Consider the following 12,034-nt stretch of genomic DNA (forward strand, 5'->3'; position numbering starts at 1 on the left):
CTCCTTTTCCGACAGGATTCTGCTTTTTGGCAGAGCAAGCCCAGGGTTATTTCTCCCTTGTATCTTTCTAATACGTTCTTTTTTTTTTTTTTAAGATTTTTTTTTATTTATTTACTTGACAGGCAGAGATCACAAGCAGGCAGAGTCAGGCAGAGAGAGAGAGGAGAGGTGGAAGCAGCTCCCCACTGAACAGAGAGCCCGATGCGGGGCTCTATCCCAGGACCCTGGGATCATGACCTGAGCCGAAAGCAGAGGCTTTAACCCACTGGGCCACCCAGGCGCCCCTCTAATACATTCTGGATCGCACCTCACATTTCTGAAGCTACTCAAACTTCCTATCCTCCTATTTCCTCTTGTAACACATAGCCAGCTCTCATTCCAAGCTATTTATTCTTTGGGACACACGACTTAACGCACCCCAAGCCCTACTTTATCCCTGCCTTCCTCTTTGACTCTCTGGCACTGAGGCCGTTTTCGTTCTAACAGCCTTGGCATCTATTAGAGCTTTTGGCGGTGTCATTCCATCCTCCTCAAACGATCTTCTTGCTGGTCTTCAACCTCTGACTGCATTCTTTCTGAGCATCTCACGGATGGGCCGCACAGATGGATTTTAAGCTCATCATTTCATAAGAACTAATAACAGAGTGCCAAATAAAAGAGTCAGAATAATAAAATACGTAAGGAGAAAATCTATTACAGAACCAAAAAGAGATGAACAGGAACACAAGTATGCTAAGATATTTTAATATAGTGCTATCAACATAAGATAAGGCAGCTTGGTGAACATTAATAAGATCTCAGAGAATCAGACAAAAATTAACAGGCTGGAATTCTAACACTTTGAAATTATCCCACCCAAAGGTAATATAATTTTTCTCAGGACCCTTTGGAATAATGCAAAGGTAAGAGTATTCTTTTTTTAAATTTTGGGAAAACAGGTAGTGAATGGGTGTCAGCCTTATAGTACATGAAAACAATTCTATACTAAGTAAAGCAGTAAGAGTTCTGGTGTAAAAACAGGTAGGTCAATGGAACAGAAAGAGGGCCTCCAACTAGAGTGTGTTGTGTGCAATTATTTAATGTATCATAAAGGTTTCAAAATTCACTTGGGGAAGGAAAGGGTTACTGGTGACTAGCTTCTGGATAATTGCCTGGCAATTTAGGAATAGAATAAATTTTGACTTTCATTTTAAATCATATCTCAGTATTTTTTAATCTACTTCTCAAAAAACTCAGGACACACTCGAATATAGGACCAGAGATGAAAGAAAGCAGAAGAGTGAAATAGGACTGAGTGAATAACAACCCCCACCCCCAACATCCATTCACCTAAACCTGTCCATTTTCTCATTTTTACAAATAAAGTTTCCACAAAAGATTTTTTTTTAAAGATTTTATCCATTTACTTGACAGACAGAGATCACAGGTAGGCAGAGAGAGAGGAGGGGAAGCAGGCTCCCTGCTGAGCAGAGAGCCCGATGCGGGGCTCGATCCCAGGACCCTGGGACCATGACCCGGGCCGAAGGCAGAGCCTTTAACCCACTGGGCCACCCAGGTGCCCCTCCACAAAAGATTTTGTTTGAAGAAAGAATTTTTCACCTAAAAGAAAACAAAAGTTTTAAAATTTGCAATAAACCAAATTATTTTCAGAGGGATGAAATATTTATTGTTGAAAATAAAATACTGACAATCCAAGGGAGCACAGAATTCACTAGTAGCAAATACCTGAAATAAGTAGAATTTTCCAAACACAGATGCAATGGAATGGAATACAGGAAAGAATGAGATGACTAGATAAAAATTTAAAACTTTCTCTATGTCAAAATAAAACAAAGTAAGAAGAAAGTAAGGAAATAATTGTATCGTATGTGAATTTAAACGTATTAGTTTCTTAATCTTAGAAAGCCGTTATTAAATGAATTAAAAGACAAAGATCTTGATTTTAGAAAAAAAAATAATTTGGACAGCAATGTCCAAAGGGGAAATCCTGTGAAATACCATGACAATAAAGAGATTGTGGTTAAGAAATTCCAACCGATTCTTGCATAATGGCAGGTGGATGGTGGGGTGGTGACTAGGCACAGGTGAGGAGGGAGTGGAGCCTAGAACATGGGGATTGGCCTGATGGATCTGCCCTCCTGAGCCCCATAGTTGGGCCCTGAAACATCAGGGAGTGAGGCCCGCGGCTGGAAAGGAAGGGCTCATAGACACAATGTACACGGAATTGCGTTACTGCCATTTCTCTCCAGCCATCCCACTCCCTCCTTCATGCACACGCACACCACATCCCCAGAAGTCAAGCATTTATTGCCCAACTTAAAAAAAAAAGAAAAGAAAATCAGAGACTTCTTTTCTAAAGAAAATGAACCACTTCTCTGGGGAGAAGTCAGGACTGTGATAACACTGCCTCATAGCAAAGCCTTCTTTCCCTGCTTTAGGGCTTTCCAGCATGGTGGCTGGCTCCCACCCTACTCACCCTAAAGCAAAGCATGCCAGTGGATAAACTGTGCTCATGTACACAAAGCACACAGTCATTTAGTTTTACTGTCACATTCTTAAACACAAACAGATTAAAAAAAAAAATCACCTGGCATAGAGCAAAGCCTGTAATCTGAAAGAGAATGATTGCAAAGTACGAGCAGAAATAACCATCAAAGAAAGAGAATTCAGGCTAAAGGAAATAAATTAAGAAAAAAAAAAAATCTAATAACACCTCATGAATATTTCAGAAAATACCGTATTTATAAAATACGAACAGGATGCTGTTAAAAGAGGAGGGTCAATCAGAGACCAGGGAAGAAACTCATGGAAGTTAAAATAGGATGGCTAAACAAAGAACTACCACTCGCAAACAAATATATGGAAAAAGAGACAGCACTGCAAGTATGTAAATTCAGCAAATTAACACAGAATGCTTGATTTTCCCTATTCACGAAAGCAAAAAAAAAAAATTAATAAGAATAATGCTGGGGAGGATGCAGTAAAACTCTGCTTGTGGTATTATATATTTTTGTAACTCTGAAAATAGCTGGCAATATGTATATGAAAAGAGACATAAAAATGGACATTTGGCCTAGTGATTTTGTTTTGTTTTCATCTAGGTGGAAGATATAAAGAAATTCCAACAAAATATAGAAAGAGGTGCCCAAATATCTCATCACAATGGTGTTTGTAAAAAGAATGAAATATTGCCCTTGCAATAGCTGTTCTTGAACAAGTCCTCACTATTCAGCGTGCACTTCTGAAATAGCCACAAAGGATCGCTGAGGGTGTTCAAGATCTCCCCAATACTATCTTTGCAAAACCTACACTTGGAAGTGAATTGTTTTGTCTTTTCTTTTCACAATTACTATGAGATAAAAGTTGGTCAATAGAAATTGCTCCTGGAAGAAATTATGCCTAGGATGACTACTGAAGGATGAATAAAAGCTAAACAGAGGAAGATAAGTTAGAAGTTCTCAGCCCAGAGAGCATGAGCAAGTGTGCATAGCATAAAAGTGTGTAAAAGGCACGAAAAACTATGGAGTTGGGTGGCTTAGAGTTCCTAATGCTTAAACCATTAAGCTGGGAGACGCTGGAGATGCGGCCAGGCAGGTAGGTAGGAGAGTGCCAGGTCAAGGAGGGTCTTCTGATACACCAGGCTAGGAAGTTTTGATACCAGATAATGAAGAGCCATGAAAAGGTTTAAGCAGAGGAGTGACAGTTTCAGATTGTGTTTTGATATATCACCATTGCCACAAGAAAGGGAAAAGTATTTCCTTTCTCTACACTCATGTACTTCTGGTTATGGAATGTGGGGGGGATTTTCCCGCACCTAAGAATTTCACTCTCCAGTGGACATCAACTGGGTGTACTACAATTTAGCTCAATTTCGACATTATTTTTCTTGGAGATAATGTCAGATCCCTTATTAAGGGCTCATTTCCACATGGCTGCCTCCCCTCCACCACCTTTACTCACCAGTTGCATGTTCATGTTGTCACCCGTGCTTTTGAACTTTGGGCTACGAATCAGGGGTTCCCATGATTTCTTCTTCAGATCTGATAGTTTGCAAGAATGGTTCATAGAACAGTAAATGGTCTTCTTGAGTTCTAGGAGCCATTCTTGCAAGAGGTTACAACTCAGGAAGAGGCAGATGGGAGAGATGCCTAGGTATGGAGGAAGGGGCAAGAAACTTCCTTGCCATCATGCAGGTATTCCACCCTCCCAGCATTTCCATGTGCTCATCTACCAGTAAGCTCTCTGAACTTCTTTGGTTAGAGTTTCTTTATGAAAATTTTATCATGTAGGCATGACTGATTGAATCATTGGCACTTGTGATTAACTCGACCATTCAGCCTCTCTCCCCTCCCTGAGGTCAGGAGGTGAAGCTGAAGTTCTAGCCCTCTAATCATCAGATGGGTTCCCCTGGCAACCAGTCCCCACACCCTTAGGGACTTTCCAAACACTAGGTCATTCACCTAAACTCAGGTGTGGTTGAACGGCTTTTCTATGAATAACTGAAGACTCTCCTTGCTCCTTTCATCTTTATCACTTTTGTTGCTTAGGAAGCTCCAATGGCTTTAGAAGTTCTGTGTCTGTGCCAGGAAGATGTTGAAGACCGAATACACATTTCTCATTATAAATCACAATAGCACACTATAGATACAGTAGAAATAGATGGGACGAGGGGGGAGGGAGGGGAGAAGATGAGTTGGTTAAGGAGATAACACATATACGGTTGTTATAAAACAACTAAAGGGAGTTGGATATTTAAATATAATGGGGGGGGGGGCCTGGATGGCTCAGTGGGTTAAAGCCTCTGCTTTCAGCTCAGGTCATGATCCCAGGGTCCTGGGATCAAGCCCCACATTGGGCTCTCTGCTCAGCAGGGAGCCTGCTCCCCCCCCCCCACCTGCCTCTCTGCCTACCTGTGATCTCTGTCTGTCAAATAAATAAATAAAATCTTCAAATATAATGGGAAGGGAATAGGTTAGGGCTGAAGACACATTTGTGAAGTTGTTAGCATCCTAAGTGGGAGTTAAAACCGTGAGAACCAGATTGCTATACAGTTTATACAGGAGAGCGTGTAAAAGAAAAGAAATAACAGTGAGTAAAAAGTGGAACATACTGGGGCATCACACTTGGCACAAAAAGTGCCAAGCAAGGAGAAGGAATCCACAAGGAAATGAAGAAGGAAACGACAGAGGTGAGAGCTGAAAATGAAGTAATAGTAAGATGTCAACGAATGGACTAGTTTCAAAAAAAAAAAAAATATCAGTAGTGGCAAATGAAGTAGGGGGATTCATTAAGATATTACGATGAGGACCAAAACACGACTTGGTTGCCTGAGAATTGTTAGTAAATTTTTTCCGCCAGCACTAATCTCTGCAGAACCTAACTGCGGGAAGTTCAAGTGTTGGAGAGTTCCAGGAAGCAAGAGTCACCTCCTTTTAAAGGCAGATTATTAAGCAGTAAAGGAGAGTGGTGGAGGCAGGCAGGGGAGAGTAGAGGGGGTGTGTGTTTGGGGGGTGGGGTGACTACTGTAACTCCTTTGTTCATTTGAAGATTTGGGAGACACTTGAACATATTTATAGGGGAAAAGTAAACACGAGAAAATAAAACAGGAAACTAACAAAGGACAGTATTTTCTTGGAGTAGACAGCAAGGACTGAGACCTACAGCAGAGAAAGTGGGTGTCTTTAACAACAAAAAAGTAGACTTTACACTTTGAGACTTGAGAAGGGCAAGTTATTATGAATGTGGGTGTAGGTAAACGGGAGGGGGGTGGAGGGAGAATAAGTGGAGGTCTCCAACCCCATAGGCTTAATTTTTCTGTGAAGTACGAGGCAAGCTCTTTTGGGTAAGGAAATGGAAAAATATGGTAAACTATGGTAAGGCTAAAGAGTCACTGAGTCCGAATGGGAAAGGGAACTAACAGGGCGCAGTTTAAGGATTGTGGGATGGCACTGAGGCCCCACGGTGGGAAACGAAAACTGTGTAACTGTGCCAATCCGCATGGTCCAGAGGCTTCTCTCTGGCTATTGTCACCCTCACAAGCGTAGCAGAGAACGTGGTCTGTCAGAGAGCCAGGGTAAGATGTTGCAAAGGGTAGGAGCTACAAGGGTCATGCTTGAAGAGCTTGGAGAGAAAATAGGTCAGGGAATGATCCGTGTAGTCTAGGCCGGGTCAGAGTGGGGCTCATAGATTAGGGAGAAATTCATTAGTCAAAGATCAAAGAGCAGCTATAGTGAGAGTGGTCCTATGTCTACAGTGGGTTTGTATTAGTATCGTTATCTGTATTAGTATCGTTATAAAGAAAAATAATTTATGGAGGTTTTTAAACTCCACCATCAGTTATAAGTATGGAAGTACTTTATATGAATACCCCATCCTGAGATTAAAACATACCATTTCAGGTCATAATAAGAAGGAAAATCAGTATTAAATAGAGAATAACATTTCATGATAATTTTATGATATAGAAACACCTTTCTGATGTTCATGGAATATGTTATTACTTTATTATTTGCCCCAACCCCCCCCAAAAAAGCTTACTGACAAATTCATTTTAATATTCACCTATTTCAGTCAGAGGTGTTAGAGTTACTACAAGTATCAAAGTAAATATGAGTAATTTCCAGCACATACCAACAAGGACTTTTGACTCACCGTGGGCCGTATGTTTTTGGATTTGACTAAGTGGATAGCTGGGAAAATTATAAGAATTAATTAAAAGGTGTATGTTAAAACATTTAGAAGTTAACACTTTAATGGTCTCATTCTGGTAGGGAGCAGTCTAAACGGACCTGGGTGAATTTTTCACTTAGATGGAATGTTTTCAGGCTTTTTACTCCTGACCAGAGAATATTTGAAGACCATTGATTTATTCAGCAAGTGTATTTTGAATATTTCGAATCTAGAATATACTTTATACTGTGTTAGAGGCTGAAAGTCAAAGGTCCCTATTTGTCCGGGAACTATCCGGTTTTAGCACTGAAAGTCCTGTATCCCAGAAAATCCCTTTGTCCTGGCGAAATCAAGATCACCCTACAAAGGTCAATAAAACACAGTACTTGGTCACTGGACTTCCCAGACAGTTAAACAATAACTACAATATGATATAGTAATACAGGTCCACAATCGCTAACCTAAACCTCCTGGGGCTAGATGTGTTTCAAAATTCCTCAGATTTTACAAGAGTAGTATTGTGCTTCTGCCATACATCCTGCTAATGCCCTAGTGTGCTCTGGGGAAGTTGCACCTACAATCAACAAGCACATTACTCTTTCTGCAGAGAACCTCATAGGTCTTGACTTCAAATAAATTTGCATAAGCATGAAAGCTTTTTTCCACAGAATTTTAAATTTCAGAATTATAGATAAGGAATTATAGGTGTTTTTTTTAAAGATTTATTTATTTTAGAGAAAAAGAGAGAGCAAGCAGGGGGAGGGGCAGAGGGAGAGGGAAGAAAGAATCTCAAGTAGACGCCTCGCTGAGCATGAAGCCCTATATGGAGCTTGATCCCACAACCCTGAGATCATGACCTGAGCCGGAATCAAGAGTAGGCTCCTTAACCGACTGAGCCACCCAGGCTCTCCAAGGGATTATAATTTTATAAAGAGTGGGCCGTCCACAGTTTGATAGGAGATCACAAGGGAGTCAAAAAAGAAAGAGATGACTGGATGCCTGGGTGGCTCAGTGGGTTAAGCCTCTGCCTTCAGCTCAGGTCATGATCTCAGGGTCCTGGGATCAAGCCTTGCATCGGGCTCTCTGCTCAAGTGGGGAGCCTGCTTCCTCCTCTCTCCCTTTTTGCCTGCCTCTCTGCCTACTTGTGATCTCTCTCTGTCAAATAAATAAATAAAATCTTAAAAAAAAGAAAGAAAGAAGAAAGAGGAATTAGGAAGTTTCCCAGTTATGGTTAGCCAGTGCATGAGGAGGTAATAGTGTTTAAAATACTTGTCACCTTCTGAAATTATTAACACATTCCATAGATTAATCATAAATTGGATCTTCCCTGGGTTTCTTCAGAAAACATTTCACAAGAGCTTCTGCAGTAGAACAATTTACACTGGATGCTTTGATATCAATTTCCAGTAAAGTTGATGGTTCTATACCTCCTGAGAAAAACTGTTGAATATTATTAAAAGGAATCTTGTTTAGAAGTAGAAAGCTCTGGGAGAAAAGATAGAAATCAATACATCTAAGTCAAATGCAGATACGGATTAAATAAAGCATTATTAAGTCAAACATCAAAGTTTCTTATTACTAGAATTTAACTGAATCAAAAGGTGTTTGTATTACAAGAAAGTTTTTGCTCTGGAAGACAGAACTTTTTAGGGGAAAAAATGCTTATCCATCGTTTTGTGCAGTAGCATTAAGCATTTGCTAGTTCAAGTCTAATAAAGCCCTCTCCATGAATGCATCATTAATAAAATCTTCAAAATGGCTTCTCTCAACATTTTCTTTTTGATTTTTCATGATTTAATTAGAAACATCTTTTAAAAGGCTGGTTTTACTATGGCAGTATCACGTCTGCATTTTCAGCAATATGCTGTTTAATCACAATGGGTTATAAAGTGAAACTCCCAGTACTTATTGTATTATCTAAAAGAACCCACACATTTCGTATTTTTAGTGCCCCTGAGTCATCAACTTATATTTGTTCATCAACATTTTAACTGCCCCTCTTAAAAAAATGTAATTTGATAGTTAATTTTCTAAACTTGTTATTCTTTTATTTCTTTTCAAAGTAATGACATTTCCTATGCCTTTGATATATATGCTTCGTCTTGTACCTGAACTTTTTACTCTACCAAGTCAAGAGTTATGTCTCTCTTTTTAAACCTTATATTATTTTTGCTATGTTTGTTTAAAAACTTGATAACCCTAAATTCTTCTAAGGTTTTATGATCATCAGTAAAAATGAATTGGTTATTTTATGCCCCATCATTGGATAGTTTTAGACTATACATAAACACTATGGTGGTAGTATTGAAATGGTAGTGTGAGCTTAAAGGCCTAGGAAAAAATTTATATATATGTGTGTTTATATATAGAGAGAGAAAGACATATAAAGGCTATGTGGGGTATTTGGACAGCAGAAAAAATTTCAAGTTATTTTCAAAGAAAGATTTCTTTTTCTAGTGAAGAAATCATTCTCAGATATTTTAATATTCAAAGAATGGTAAAAAAATTTATGGGTGAACTGCTCGTTTGAGAGTTTTCCATTCATTGTTGCTTGTTGGGAACAGAATCAAACATGTATAAAATGGGTCACAAACTTGCTAGTTAAGGACTCAGGCTGCTTCCCTCCCACATCCTCTTTCCTCCCCCCTCCCTCTCTTGTCCTCTCTCATCTCTCTTTCTCCCCCAACCCGTTCTCATCTTCTCTTAAATTTCAAAGAAAAAAAAAAGCGAGCGAGTTAAACATGTATTGTTAATTATTGTAAGTGTCCTTGAAAGCCAGAGCCTGTTCTTAGCGTCCTCCATCTTCTGAGGCTCCTGGGGTAGCACCTTCATCATTGCCTACATTCCACAGAGTAATAGCTGATTTCAGTCCTGGTTGTGTCTTACTAGATACGTGACTTTGGGCAAGCCACTGGACCTTCCTTCATTCTGAAATAGTCATGACAGAGTACTGTTTCAAATGTAGGGTTGTACAATTAAATACTTCATTCAAAGCCCTCAGAACTTTCTGACACAGTAAGAATTTAAACATGCTTAATTCCTAACGTTATTATTGTTCTCTCATTTTGCTGGAAGGTACATTCCTTTTTTAAGAATTTTTAAATTTTAATTCTAGTGTCATTAACAAATTCCTTTTCTTTTTAAAAATTTTACTTAATGTACCCAAGCAGCTCTCCTTTAAGAAGTTTATTCTTTACTTTATTCTTCTATTCAATCAGTATTATTTGAGCACTCGTCATGTTCCAGGAAACATACTAGGTTCTGGAGACTTAGGAGCAAGTGAGAAACATATGGCCCTATTTTCGGCCTTAAGATTCAAGGAGGGGCTTCCCAACGAAGCAAGCATTACAAGGCAGTGTTATTAAGTGTTATGGTAGGAGTGGTGGGGGTGGTGTGGAGCCAGAGGTTGTCCGACAGCTCAGTCTGGGGAAGGCACCTGGTAGGGAGCCCCAGCAGCTGCCAGTGATACCATGTTATTGGAGAATGCCATGCTCTGCCACTCTCTAACTCCTAAAACATTCCTCCCTCATCTTAGGAGGTGTCTGCAGATTCACAAATTGGGTTTATTTGATCCCAAAGAAGGACAGGGCCTCAGAGATCCAAATACTTTGAGAGCACTCTAGTTGATTTCTATGCAAGAGTCTGGAAGACACTTTGCCATCAGTCTTAAGCAAATGGGAAAGAAAAGAAATACTGGAACAAAATCTCAGTGCTGCTGCAGCATATCCAAATTATAAGCAAATTCGTACAGCATTCCATTAGTGCATTAAAGAAAAAGACCTTTCAGGTACAGTGCATGTCAAAGAGGTTTATCCTAGACAGGACAATTAATCAATGTCACTGCCCTCTGTTCAGTAGTACCAGGCCAGAAAGACCCAAGTATCTTGTTTTAAAAGAATTCCAGGTAAGAGGATTCCATAGCAATCCCTGACAACACTTTCTAATGATTATAATGTTAATTATCATCACATTCTTGGGAAAAATGAAGAACTTGAGCTCTGTGGCTCTTACATTTCATTTTCTGCATTTTTCACCTTCAACAGCTCTTGTAATTTCTTCTTTCAACTTCTTAGTTTCCTTCTTATTCCACCCCTTTCTCCACACTGCATCTGGAAAGTAGGTGGAACTCATTAAAATAATGCAACAATGAATAAGGTTCAATGAATCATTCATCTCAAGGCGTATCTGTATTTTAAAGTAAGGAAAGCCTTTAAAAATACAAATTAAATTTTGGAATTTTGAGACAACTGGTGATGTATGACTGTTTTTTTTTTTCTTTTTTTTTTTTCTTTTTTTGTTGTTCCTTAAATTATACCACACTGAATGGCTAATGACTGGCAGGCAGCGCTATTTTTTTAGGTATTTAATTACTAGGATAATTACATTTCTACTCCCCATCACTGTATATGTGCTGTCCTGGTTTGAGTTTATATCATGGGCTGAGAACTCTGTGCTCTGATTATATCTGAGGTACGGGGGAGCAAAATGAAATTGTCCACAATGGGTTTTTAAAGCCAATTGTTACTCTTTATCCATGGCAGAATAATAATAATAATTGTCACCACTTAAATAGTGCCTTTCATTCACAGACCTCAGGGCACTCCAACATTGTTACTTCGCATTATTTGAGAGAATTTCTTTTGGAAGACAGGGCAAACTGAGAGACACATAATACATGGTTAGCTATGCTAATTTTGTTTTCTTTAACAAATGCAAAATAAATAGCCTACTAAAAAGCCAGATAATATCTTGAAGATAACTCTCCGTAAAGTAGGTTATTCTAAACAGATGTGTTTTGTTTTATATCAATGTTATTTTTAATAATTTTATGCACACAGACATAAATCCTAGACTTGATTAACTAATACTGATTTTTTGGCTTCTACTCTAGCAGAGAAACGGAAAAAAGCAACTTGCCTGCGCACAGGAAAAAAATGGTTTTAATGAATAGTGAAACTACAGATTTTTTAAAGCATTGCTGCCTTCTAAATTTTATGAGTAAACTTTGTGGAAAGCTGTGTAAATAGAGCATAATTATTTTAAAAATAGAAGTCTTTGTTATTAGTCATCTAACTGTCATGGGTATACAAAGAACCCTGCTGTATAGACAAAGGACTGGAAAAAAAAAAAATTACCTGTAGAGAGTTTTTGCTATTGAAAGAATAAAAACTAAAGCGATGGGGTGAACTTTTGGTTTACAGACGCAAAGCAAATACTGAATGCTAAACCTGGCTGAGGGAAAATCACTTTAGCCTGATAACCGGATTACTTAGAACAAAAATAGAGAAAATTAAGAACTGAAGAGCAGAAAATTAAGGTGGAATGCAATTTAAAGAGTAAGTAGATGATGTAGGCTTTCATTTTC

The sequence above is a fragment of the Meles meles genome, chromosome 15 (genome assembly GCF_922984935.1).
Source record: "Meles meles chromosome 15, mMelMel3.1 paternal haplotype, whole genome shotgun sequence".
In the NCBI taxonomy this organism is placed as follows: domain Eukaryota; kingdom Metazoa; phylum Chordata; class Mammalia; order Carnivora; family Mustelidae; genus Meles; species Meles meles.